This window comes from Meleagris gallopavo, chromosome 2 (assembly GCF_000146605.3).
Source record: "Meleagris gallopavo isolate NT-WF06-2002-E0010 breed Aviagen turkey brand Nicholas breeding stock chromosome 2, Turkey_5.1, whole genome shotgun sequence".
In the NCBI taxonomy this organism is placed as follows: domain Eukaryota; kingdom Metazoa; phylum Chordata; class Aves; order Galliformes; family Phasianidae; genus Meleagris; species Meleagris gallopavo.
In genome coordinates this window covers 9,152,404-9,164,708 of record NC_015012.2, presented here as the reverse complement: position 1 = coordinate 9,164,708, position 12,305 = coordinate 9,152,404, and the positions used below count along the sequence as shown (strand labels likewise).

General features: G+C 41.8%; 1 protein-coding gene across 2 annotated transcripts in view; it reads left to right on the top strand.

Annotated features, from left to right (window-relative positions):
• Positions 1-12,305, top strand: part of ALK (ALK receptor tyrosine kinase) — a 751,299-nt gene that overhangs the window by 117,203 nt on the left and 621,791 nt on the right. The window lies entirely within an intron of this gene.

The following is a 12,305-nucleotide window of genomic DNA, read 5'->3' as shown; positions in this document are numbered from 1 at the left end:
AGGGCTGCTAGGGAGCGCAGAGGGGTTTGTATGCAGTGCGGGCGTTGCGCCAGGCGACCGCAAATGGGACCCGAAGGTGGAAGTGTCGTTAGCCTCGGGGGGAGCGAGGTCAGGCTGTGCGATGCTCACCATCGTTTTTTAGGGTGTGTTCTTTACTCAAAGGGCTGCGAGGGATTCCCAAGGTTATGTGCGGGCGAACCTCGGGGAACGATGGAAGCATTCCGGAGCTCAGAGTGATACACGAATGCTATTGGGCATTGCTAAATCAGCGTTATTATCTTTATCTAAACATAGATGGGTGACAGGCAAACGTCAAAGAAAACGGTTCTCTCCCAGCTTTTTTTTTTTCCAGCAGGCAAAGAGTTAATTTTCTTCCTCGTAGCTGGGAGGGTGCCGTGTTTTGGTTGCGGGATGAGAATAATGCTAACACATTGCTTCAGTTGCTTCAGTTATTGCTGAGCAGTGCTGCACAGAGCCGAGGACTTCCCAGCTTCTCACGCTGTCCTGCAGGCAGGCAGGGGCTGGGGAGCACGAGAAGCCGGGAGAGGACAGCACCGGCACAGCTCACTCATGCGGGTCCCAGGGATGTCCTTACCATGTGGTGTCACGCTGAGCAATAACACCGGGGTAACGCTGGGGGGCTGCTGCTGCTCAGGGACTGGCTGGGCATCATTTGGCTGGCGGTGAGCAATTGTGCTGTGCTCATTCGGTATATTTCTTGCTATTTAAAATTATTTTTTCTTTGTTATTAACCTGCCATTATCTCAGCCCGTCAGTGTCTGCACCTTTCAGTTTTCTCCTCCATCCCACTCTGCGTGGATGAGCTGCTGGTCAGATTCAGCCACAGTAAGCTGGCACTGAGTTGTTTCCTGTCCCTTTTAATACCACAGATGGTATTTGGTGGACTGTATCAGCTACAGTATGACAAGAAGCCGTGTATCTCGGGAGGCTCACATAGCACTGATTGGCATCTCTCTGAAGAGAGACCCTGGCTCATATTTTTAGTCCTAGATGATAGGGATGTGAAGTCAGGGTAGGGGGCAGCTCCTCAATCCAAATCCTCAAATCCAATCTGTAATTCAGGCCAATGATCAGGAGAGATTTCCATCCTGCTTGTGCCTGGTACCTTTCACCCAAGCTCTGATTCAGGCTCTCATACCAAGGCTTTATAGAGGGGCTGCAGGATCAAATAACTTGTTGCCGTGAGCTCAGTTTGGTAGTTTCTATGAAGCTGTGGAGGTGCTGGTGGCGTGTCCCTGAGTAGTAGCCACTTACTGGATCACAAATCAAACCTAGGTACGTTTGCAAGTGGTGAGAGGAGTCAGTGCTGGGCTTTCAGTACAAAGTTGGAGCAGCTGATTTTTTTTTTTAATGTTCAACTGTAAAGCTGGGCCAGCAATGTGAGTAATTACCAATGGAACTCATTTCATTCCTTGCTGCCTGCAGCTAAAATCAAAGCAGATCATCAGAACAGTTTCTATGTGAATCAGTCTTATGCTTGGGGCTGAAGTGAGGTGCCTGGCTTAGACCTCCCTGGGCCAGTTTTGGCAGAGGTGAGGCAGAGCTCACCTGCTGTATGGTGTCTGGGTGAGGCCAGTGCTCCCTCCCTGCCTTCTGCAGCTCTTGCCTCAATATGTTAGCATGAAAAATAGTTTTAAAATATGAATAAAGACACCCAAAGCCACCCCACCTGCTCTTTTCTTTTTCTCTCTTTGGGAAATTCTTTATGAGTGCAGTTCCTTTGCCTTAAGGATCTCCCTCTTTGGCAGTGGAGATGCAGCCTTCGCTTTTAATGCTAGTTCATCTCCAGAGCCTTTAGCAGTGAGGGAGCTGGAGGGCACATAGCTGTCATCTTTGAGGATGGTGTGGTTTTTAACCTGGGTGAAGGATATCCTCATGAATAAGCAGGTGCTGTGATGCTGTGAGTACAGCACGGAGCTTTAAGCAAAGTTCATCAGGCTCTGGGTGTTGTTGAGAAATCCATGTTTTTGCTGAGGGATGAGCAGCAGTTAGCTCTGCCCAGTGAAATCACGCTGAAGGCAAGGCTCTGCTGCTTTTACTGCAATACAGCCTCGCAGAGTCCATTGCAGGGGATGCAGGAATAGGAGGAGCAGAAGGAATGCAGAGCTACCTATTTCTCAGCAGTACCTTCTCCTAGCAGCTGTTCCTGACCTCCTGTAACAATTCCAGCTTCCTCCTGAATTCTGCACTGATGTTCCTGAAGTGCAACATTGCTATTAAATTCTCCATCTGCTTTGCCAGTAATTAAACTGTAGTGTATTTATACCACGATATGGCTTTGCATGGAGGTTTTTAGCATGGAATTGTGGAGGATGTTAAAAATCCCTTCTTTTTGCATTGTGAAGGTGCTGCCTGTATGAACACCACACATCACTACCATCCTTAAATTTGCACCACGTAGCCCTGCTGCCAGGAGGATGTGCTGACACAGTGATAGCAGCACGAGCAGCGTCCACCAGCCCATAAGTGTGCAGATTCCAGCAATTATTATCACTATTGCAGCTAATTTGAACAGGGCTTAACTAAAGCCCTTCCTAAGGCAACTGAGCCTCTCCTACATTGCTTAAGCTAATTGGAAATGGATTTCAAACAACACAATCCTCCCATCAACAGTGTAAAGAGGCTTTAGTGATGTTGACACACTTAGTGATTTTCTTGCTTTTTTTCTTTTTCCAAAAGTGCTGGAGATGCCCAGGATTGCAGTACTTCCCAGGAAAAAAATGTAATTACCTTGCTTAATTACTTTCGCAAAATTATCCTGCCTGGGAATGGAGATTGAATTGTACATCAGGATGAGAAAAACCTGCAAGGAGCCGAATTCCCATTGAGTTTAAGGTTACAAAAGAGTCCTGTAAATAATGTTGTATTCTTTTTAGCTGTTGTGCTCTGATACTGGCTGAGAGATATTTCACCAAAGTGAAGCCTTTCCCTTTTTAATAGCATGTTTGTGTGGGGCATGAAGCAATTTGTCTCAGCGTGTTACCAAACACAGTAAAAGGTGTTCTTACTGGAGTGCTGTTGTTTAACAGTCAAGCCATTGAGTTCACAGGGATTTGTGCACTACTGTCCTGCAGGTGCTCTCAGTGCATGATTGCTCCACACTTGCATGGGCTCCATAGAGATCCAGAGCCCATCTGTGTTGGCCCTGCAGAGGCCTTTGTATTTCATCACGTTAACACCATAGGTAACCAAATCATTTACTGTAGGGTTGTTAAATACATCTTTGTTAAGTTTACTCAGGAAGTTTAATAAGCTGAAATGCCCATAAAATAACTTTCCATGAGAACTAATTGCTGCTTACATATGCAAAGGTGGGAAGCATGTGTTAAAAAGGGGCATACAGGAATGAAAATGAATCATTCCTCCCTCTAAAGGTCAGTGTACTTTAATTCATGAAATAGATTTAACATTCCAATTTTGTTTCTTCACTAGCCGTGGATAACTTCTTATCCTCTGGCTAGGGGAAATATTACTCCTGCACCGTGGCTTTCTTCTCCGATTTTATTAACTTGCCACACGTACTCTCCCCGAAACTGCATTCACTGCATACCACCACTATTATAACACTGAGACAATTTGGCTTTCCATCTTTACGGTAGTGCTGCTGTGCACCTGAGTTCATCTGCAGGAAGAATTTCTTACATGAGATTAGAAAGAACTTCAGAGCAGAGGAAAAAATGTTTTTGAAAGTAGATGTTTTGAAAATGAAAATCAGAACTCTGAGCTGAAAGCTGACTGTAGTAAAGTCCCTGGTGTTTTCCACATATTTCTGAGGCACCAGCGTTTGATCGAGGTCTCATAGTTGTATTTTTCTTTTCTTTTAGTTGTTTGGTTGTGTTTTTTTTTTGTTTGTTTTTTGTTTTTTTTTTTTTGCTTCCAAAGAATAAAGTTTGGAGTTGTGCCATGCAGAGCAGAAGGCTGTAAAAGGCTTCAATCGCTTTCCAGTTGCTCTCTGTTATTCTCTCATACACAGTTGAGGGGATTGGATCTGGGATGTGAGATGTGATCTGCCACTTCTGGTAAATCAGGCAAAATTCAGTCATTGCAGTAGGGCTTCTGAATGGCTTCCATTCTAATGCAGGTAGTTCTTGTCTTTTCTGCTGGAGATTTATGCCTTTCTTAGACGTGCATTAGTGCAAACTGAAGTTCTCTTCTACCCTTGGGTTGTTCTAGGTGTTAGAATGCTGCATGCTGGTTACCAGTTGCTAAATTGCAATGAATCCAAACTGTGCCTAGGAACATCTTTCTCAGCCCTCCCTGCCCTAAGTATTGGGCCCATAGCAGCTCCTTGCAGAACACCACTCCCTTGTGCTCTCCAGAAACATGGATTTAGCCAGTCCACAGTGCCTCGTCTTGAAATGATGATGCCTCCTGAAGAGGAAGGAAGTCAGTAGCACTGGGTTTGGCTGGGCTGCTGGGCAGGACAGTCCCAGGTCTCTGTGCTGTCCTGCCCTACTCCTGGCCAAGGCACTTACCTACCTTACCTGAATTTCATTTGCTTTTAGGCATAACACATTGTTCTTACAAATATTCCTATTCATAAGTTTATTCAGTAAAAAGCTATAAGCAAACACCCAAAAGAGCACAGTTTATTGGGTTTATTTTTTTATTATGTATGAAAATGTATAGCAGATCTTAAAAAGATACCTTCTCTAATCTTGCTGTGCTTTAATTTCCTCATCCTTAAATACAGAGAATTAATACATCAAAGGAATGCTGTAGGAAACTTTAGTGCTTTGTTATACAAAGATAGAAACACACTTCAGAATCAGAGATGGTCTTGCAGTGTCTGAATTGTGTTTGAATGTAATCTCATCATTGGGATCACTGCATATCTTGCATGAATGTTGTATAATAGGAAGTATGATCTGTGTTTGAGACAGTATTTGTGAATTAGTCAAAAAGTAATAGAGAAAGTGAGAGCAGCATTTAGCTCTTATACATTTCACAAGTCATAGAATCATAACTGAACCTTGTCGTAGTCAAGAAAACATCACCTTCTCAATATATCTGTGCAAACTTATTTGGGTCAATGCTGTTTTAGGAGTCCGTCTTGAGATTTCTTCCCAAGCAGCAGTCAGGTTAAACGCTACCTGGACACTTCCCAAGAATTTGCTTGGGCTACCCAGAACTTGGAGCACTGAGACTAGGACACTGATGAGGGATCTGTCTAGCAACAAACGGTCCAAGTTGCCTGCCTTCCACATCTTTCTGCCCTCTGATCCATAGCAGCTGTTTGCCAAGGAGCTGCTCAGCAGGGCTGCAGAGCTGAGCCAAGAAAGGTCTGTTCTGAAATATGCCACATTTGTCTTGCTCCTCTAATTCAAAAAAACGTGGTTGGAGAAAAATGTCATGGAAGTATAAATGCAGATTTGATAAGTCTGACCTTTCTTTTCCTCTGAACAATGAATGTCAGAAAGCTTAAAATGACAAGCTGGAATCGCTGGAAGTTATTTGTGTTTAAATATTTAGGCAAGAAACACATTCTGAGACTAAAGTCTAATTTACATGGGTACTGTGATTTATGACTGAGGCAACCAAGTAGTTCCTTGGTTGTCACTATACTGCTTAGCATGGCTACTCAGAAATGTGCCGTGGCAGCACAGATAGGACTTGGATATTTCTGCTCTCAGAAGCTATAATCTATGGCAGTGGTAGTGAAGGAGAATTGTCTTCACTCGTCCCTCCTGTAGGATGTGACATGTGGTTGAATCGTTCTAGCTAGATCCAGCAGATAGAGCTGGTGGCTTGCCATGCAAGCTATTTTCTAACAGGCTATTTTCTAACAACAGACATTCCAAAGAAAATGGTAAACTGTTGCACAAAGATGGAATCAAGCATGGAAAAATAGGTGCTGAATGCAAAGTGATCCCTGTGGTGTGAAAATATCAGTTAGTATTTTGCATTTATTTTTACTTTTGCCACTGACCTTTAATGTTTTACAAAGAGTTGTTGAGTAGTTGCAGGAATCAGGTTCTGCTTTGACTCTCTAATTCTGACTTAATTGTCTTGCAATATTGGGTCTGCCATTAGTGAATATGGCAGTGAGTGAGCATGGAGGAGGATGGAATCACGCAAGGAGTTGGAGGCAGCAGAGAGCTTTAACGTGAAATCCATCATTCTGTGGCACACACTTTGCTTAACAACGGTAGTACGATGGCTCCTAAACTCCATTGGGTGGAAGATGCTATTTTTTGCATTTAGATTTAGATTACTAAATCTAATCTAATCGTTTTAGATTACTTTCTAATAACTTCAATAAAGACAGTAGGATACAGTGTAACTCTTGAGATTTCTGGTAAGAACTACAACAGCCTCCCATATTGATTTACTCCATGTCTGCAGAGTTAATCATAGTGTTGCTATTTCCTTCCTGCTAAGGGATAGCCAACTTCTGAAACTTAAGATAACAACGCTTTTGCTTGATGTTACAAAAGATTGGATTTCTGGTTTTGTAAAAACTATGAGCCATGCTTTTGCCTGTTAAAATCCTATCCTTTCTTAAAGCCAAAATAGCAAATTTAGCTTTTTAGGGAAGGGAAAACCTCATGGAGATGGTGTGAGAAGCTCTGTTTCTGATTTTCTTCTTAAGATGTTGGAAATTAATACAGAATGTGGGATTTTAGATTATTTGTAGCTTCAGTGATGTGCCTATTTCTTCCAGGATTAGAAATGGCAAAATTGTGATGCTAGGCTCAGCCCTTTCGTCTAGATCTTTCTAGAAACAAAGGATGTGTTCTTTGCAAGCCTGCTTCTAGCAGCTCTTCCAATTAGTCTGCTGATTGCAGAAGTCTTGTAGTGGCCACCCAATGCTTATAGCAAGGCAAAGGAACTTTCCTGTTAAAACAAGTGGAAGTGCTTTGGACTTGGATATCCTCTCTAGCAATGCACTGTGAAGGGAGAGGTGTGGGCTCTTTCTGCAACCTTCTCACCATCTTCTTACTCACAAGCAGCTCTTTCCAGTCTCCTGTCTTATAAAACTATGTCTTGAAAGAAAACCACGGCACTCTCTCTGAGTTATGAGCTGGGCAGAGGGAGAGATGATGGCTCTGTGGTGAGATGATCAGTTGAAGACGTGGGAACACTTGGTGGTGAATGTGGGGAATGACATGGCCGTGTTTGGCTACTTGTACTATGTATTTCTTGATGTCTGTTAGGAAGAGGTAATACCTTCTATAGACATACTCAGTGATGTGCTGCCTGTATTTTGGAGCTGTTTATATTTTCCACATCGTGTTCTTTCCAGGACTTCTATGTCATTAGAAATTTCTTTCTAGATGAGTTTTGAAAGTTTGAATGAGCTTTTATGAATGCAGTCACTGTAGTGCCTGTGATATGCAGCTGAATACCTGTGATTTCACCTGTTGGAAACCACGGAGCTCTACAAGTTGCAACACTTCTGATTTCAGTACATACATTGGCATTCGCATGCTGTTTCTACTGGCCCCTTAAGTACCAAGCTGTGTCAGATGCATCAGAATGTCTGGGCTTTTTATAGCCCCTTTCATCTTACTTCTCAAAATTCTTTAAGCCTTATCGCCCTACTGACATCTCTAAGCATTATTATATTTATTTTACAGAGAGACCACAGAAACCAAAGATGGAAAAAGCAGAATTTGATAATGTTAGAACGCAAATGTTGAATACAATTTTCTCATATTGAATGTACTAAATAGTGATGTTTCTTTTCTGCTTCCCACAAAAGGCCAGGAAAGAGCAAGAAATCAGAGCTGAGAGTCTTACTGGAAACACTGCAGCAATTATTGGCAAAGCTACTTGGAATCCTCTTTGCTTCGAACGGTGTTGGCAACATTTGTCTTCTAAATAAACTTATTGGGTTGTGGGTTTTTGTTTCATTTTGTTGTTGTTTTGATCTGTTGAGCAGCTCCCTGTCTTCAGAAATTGCCTTCTGGCCTTTGCACTTGTATGACAGCACGTGTCAGCGTTAGGGAGCGTGATGCAGAGGTTATTTCTGAGGGACAATTCATTATTGACGCCAATTAAACTTGAAACTAATGAGAAGGGATTACTTTTCAAGGGTGAAGAGGAGGCCAGAATAGTTATTATAGGTTAATTATTCTTCTAAAAGACTCGGTTTAAGTAACAGTTTGTTTTATCAACTTTTTTTTATTTTACATCATGCAAGAGGCTTGTTTGAAGAGGATTCAGAATATAATTACTGCATTGACCTCATCTAGCCCTTGATCAGTAATCTCCTTTCATCAGCAAAAGGTTAATAAAATCTTTAAGAAAAGGAATTCCTTGGCTTCTCTTTATGTAGACGTTTCAGAATAGGTTTCCCTGCACATATTTTCTATTACCCTTCTTCATGAGTTCTTTGGAGTACTTGTTATGTTGTTGCAAAATGGAACTATTCCATAAAGCATTGCCAATTTAACAGTTACCTTGCCAAGTAGGTGCATTACAGAGGTGGAGATGGATCTATAGTCAGGGCTGGCCCGAGCTTTGGCCCTGAAGTCAGAACCTCTCTTTGTAAAGCACAAGAGCGTGCGGTTCACCTGGGCGGTATCTTGGTGACAGGGCAATGAGGTGTCCGTGTAACGGTTAGTATTTGCTTAGCAACCAAGGAAGGCAGGAGATGAAGCTTGCTTTACTCAGGAGCAATAGGCTCTTGCTAGGAAGCGCTATGGCTTTTTGGGAGGGGAGGGCACACTTTGCTTCTTCCTTGCTCTCTTGTTGTCACATTCCTCTTCTCAGCTCTTTGGAGAGATGAGATTCTTGCAGTTGTGTACTGCAAAAAAGGAAGAAGAGAACTGGATTATTGATGGTATCCTGATTGCAGAAGGTCAAATAAAATGTTTGTGGGCAGGGAGAATATCAGTCTTAATCAGCTGTAAGTGTTAGGGCAGCCCAAGTGCTCCGTTAAGCAGCTGTATGATGCTTTCTGGCTGGGGAACTGCTTTGCAGATGGAGAGCTCATGCATTAATACGTGGGCTGGGAAGGCAGATGTGTCTGTTTTTGAAGCTGATCAAGGTGCTGTGAGTAGCACGAGGGCTCAGATAAATGGAAAGAGGTTGCAGTTTAGAGAAGGCCCTTAGTATTGAGGTGATTTGGCTACTAATTGCAGATTACAGTCTGAGGTGCATCACAGCATCTCAAAGGAGTGATGTTCACCAGTCCTCAACTCAAGAAAGGAGTTGTGTCTTCCATCTGGGCGGTAGTATCATGTTCTCAAATAAGAAGATCTCTTGAATATCTATTTGTGCCACTAGATTCTGTCAAGGAGACAAAATTCAGCTCACTGGATTTTGGATAACATTTGAAGTGCCCAGTCCCTTTTGTTCTTAGAGTTTGAAACCACATGAAACAGTGAGCTTTTGATCAACCTTCTTCTGCTTTGCCAGCCGTATACTGTTCTTTATCTCCTGAAACAAGGCAGCATTAAGTTTTAAGATTTGATTCAATAACATTTTATGGATAATAATTATGGCTGATATTAAGCCTTCAGCAACCAGTCTGTATGGAGACTTAATATATTGAGGTTTATTACTTTTTTTTTACGTCAATTGTAAAGCAGTGTCAACTATATGAAAAGAGGAAAAAGAAATATCAATGAACTCTGCTTCTCTGCAGGGTGTTCGTGTGCTTGCCACTTAATATTGCTAGCACAGTGGGAGTTTGCTGGTGAAAAGATTTTGTTTACAGAATCTGTTTGCGCAGCTGCAGAGATGTGATGAATGAATGAGTAAATGAATGAGTACAGCAATCCTGTGCTGGGAAAGGGATAGATAGATTAATAGATAGCCCTTGGAAATCAATTGATCCTCCTTTTCCTTTTAATAAGTGTGTGAACTCCAGCTTTTTTGGATCTGCTGTTTAGAGAAGAACTACACAACTTCCTCTGAGACTTATGGAAGTTCTTCACCCAATGGAAATTCTTTAGGTACCCCATATTAATGATTTTGGTGGGTTTTGCCATTTGTTTTCCAGAAGTTTAACAGAACTTCTCAGGGCATAGCTGTATCTCATGACTATTTATAGAGATGGTCCCCGAACCAAACTGAAGATCTTGCTGAGCAAAAGGAGGCTCTAATAGCTTAAGTTCTGGAATGCCATTGGGTTATGTAATATAAATTACAGTATGAGAGAAAGGAAACGTGTTAGTTTCCATACAGGCTCAAGTTCTTCTGTTGTACTGGCACTGAAAAAGTCATCTGAAGGACTCAGGACTGGATTCTTGCTCAGCTGAGCCTTGTGATATCAGTTAATGCATCATAAACTGTAAATGTACTGTATTTTATTGTTGCCTTTTTTTTTTTTTTTTTGCCTTGCTCCTCCTCCTTATAACTTTCTGTGTAAGGAAATCTACCTTCCTGGTAAGTTCAAATAAGATGCTGTCTGTTTGTGTCCTTTTTGCCTTTTTGATGGGAAAGCAGAAGGGAATTGTAAAGTGCTTTGGGAGCTACATAGAAGCCTTTCTTTGACATCCCTAAATATATGAGTAATGGGGTGCTTAGAACCAATTTTATGTGTGATGGATGCTCAACAATAAGGAATCGCAAATTGTGGGCAGCAGAGCTTGGAGAAGAGAGCTGCTCAACAAGATTAATGGGAAGGGAGACCTTTAGTGTAATGAAAGACACAGCTCAGGCTTGAAAACAGACAATGACACACTAGATCGAGTCTTAAGGAGCTGGACAGTCAGGTTTCCTCTGTAGGCGGTAATGCTATGGTTTTGTAGAGCCTCTTCCTGGATAACAGAACAGCCGTGAAACAAATGCATTGTAATTCCCAATTCAGCCACAGGAACCCACAGCTGTACACCGAGGGATCAGATTATCTAAGGGACTGCCTGTCAAGCTGATCATAGGGATGTCAAAAGAAACCTTGAAATTTCATTTGATTGCAAGCAAATAAGGAGAAAGAGGGTGAGTCTAAAGTAGAATATAGATGAGCTTGAGCACTGTAGGATTTATTTTATGACCAAAATAAAATTCTTTGAAGTATCTTACTGAGTGTTTGGTATAAGACTGAAGTCAGTGAGAGCCTCCTTGGATTTTATCTAGCTGCATTTTCCTGCAAGGGCAAAAGCTCATGACCTTAGGCAAACTATGCGAATTAGAGGTAGTTAAAAACTAGATCCCTTTTCAATTAATAATAAAATACACCTTTAAACTTTTATTAACTACTAGAAATATCATCAAGCTTAAAAGAGAACAAATGGATCAGTATTTTGATAGGTGATAATAATAATAATAAAAATACACACACAAAAAAGGTAAAAGTGTAGCTTGTTTTTCATTTCCAGCTCACTGTAAGTTGCAAGCAGTCAGTAACTCTGAGTATCATAACTAAGGGGGTATGACTGTGGAGCAAAATTGGTAAACTGTTCCTGGAACTGGCCACAGGATCATTGTTACGCCTGCCACTTTGATGATCTTTCTCTGACAAGGATAATAGTGTGTGGAAATGAAGCCAGCAAACATGTAAAATACATCTAAATATAGAGGACAAAACAAGTAATAACTGGGCCAGTAATCAGATGCAGAATGCCTTATCTGTAACTACAGTGGCTTGAAATATGGCTGGTAGATAAACATTAAGAGGACCATGAAGCTGAGAATAAATAGAGCAATATCCTCTAAACGGTAAACAGCTGAAGCATGAGACCCTGGAAAGACATTCAGGACATACTGCATAAGAAAGATCTCTAAATTTTGTCAAGCAGATGTGCAGCTGGTAAGTAGATGAGTCACTGGGACACTGACTGAAATGCTAGGAGAAATAAATTTCAGAGGGTTGCGTTAGTATAACTGAAGGCAGTATATTACTTTGCACTGAAGTGTAGCATTCTGTAGAGAAAGCAATGACGGTCATAGAGTCACAGAACGGCTGAGGTTGGAAGGGACCTTTAAGGTCATTCAGTTTCACCACCCTGCTCTGGGCAGGGTTGCCACCCACTATTACTAGTTTGGTCTAGAATGACCAAACTAAGTGGAGATATGCCACAGATTTATGCTGTAGCATATAGGGAGCAGGGGGTTCTCTTCCATGCAGTTGTAATTTCCAGGTTTCCTTGATGGTCTTGAACTGGAGTTTGATGGGAGGCATAAGCCAACTGAAGTCAATGGCATCTTCTGATTGTACATCTTCTTCACTCTCTTGCTCTCAGATACATGCAGACTGGACAGAAACAATCTTCCCTGCTTTTTGCTACCAGGCCATCTGCTGTTAGTGCATTGCAAGACACAGCAACGGCACAGCAAAGTTTGGTTTCTTTTGTGGCAGAAGATTAAAAATTGTTTCTTTTCAGGCTTTTTTT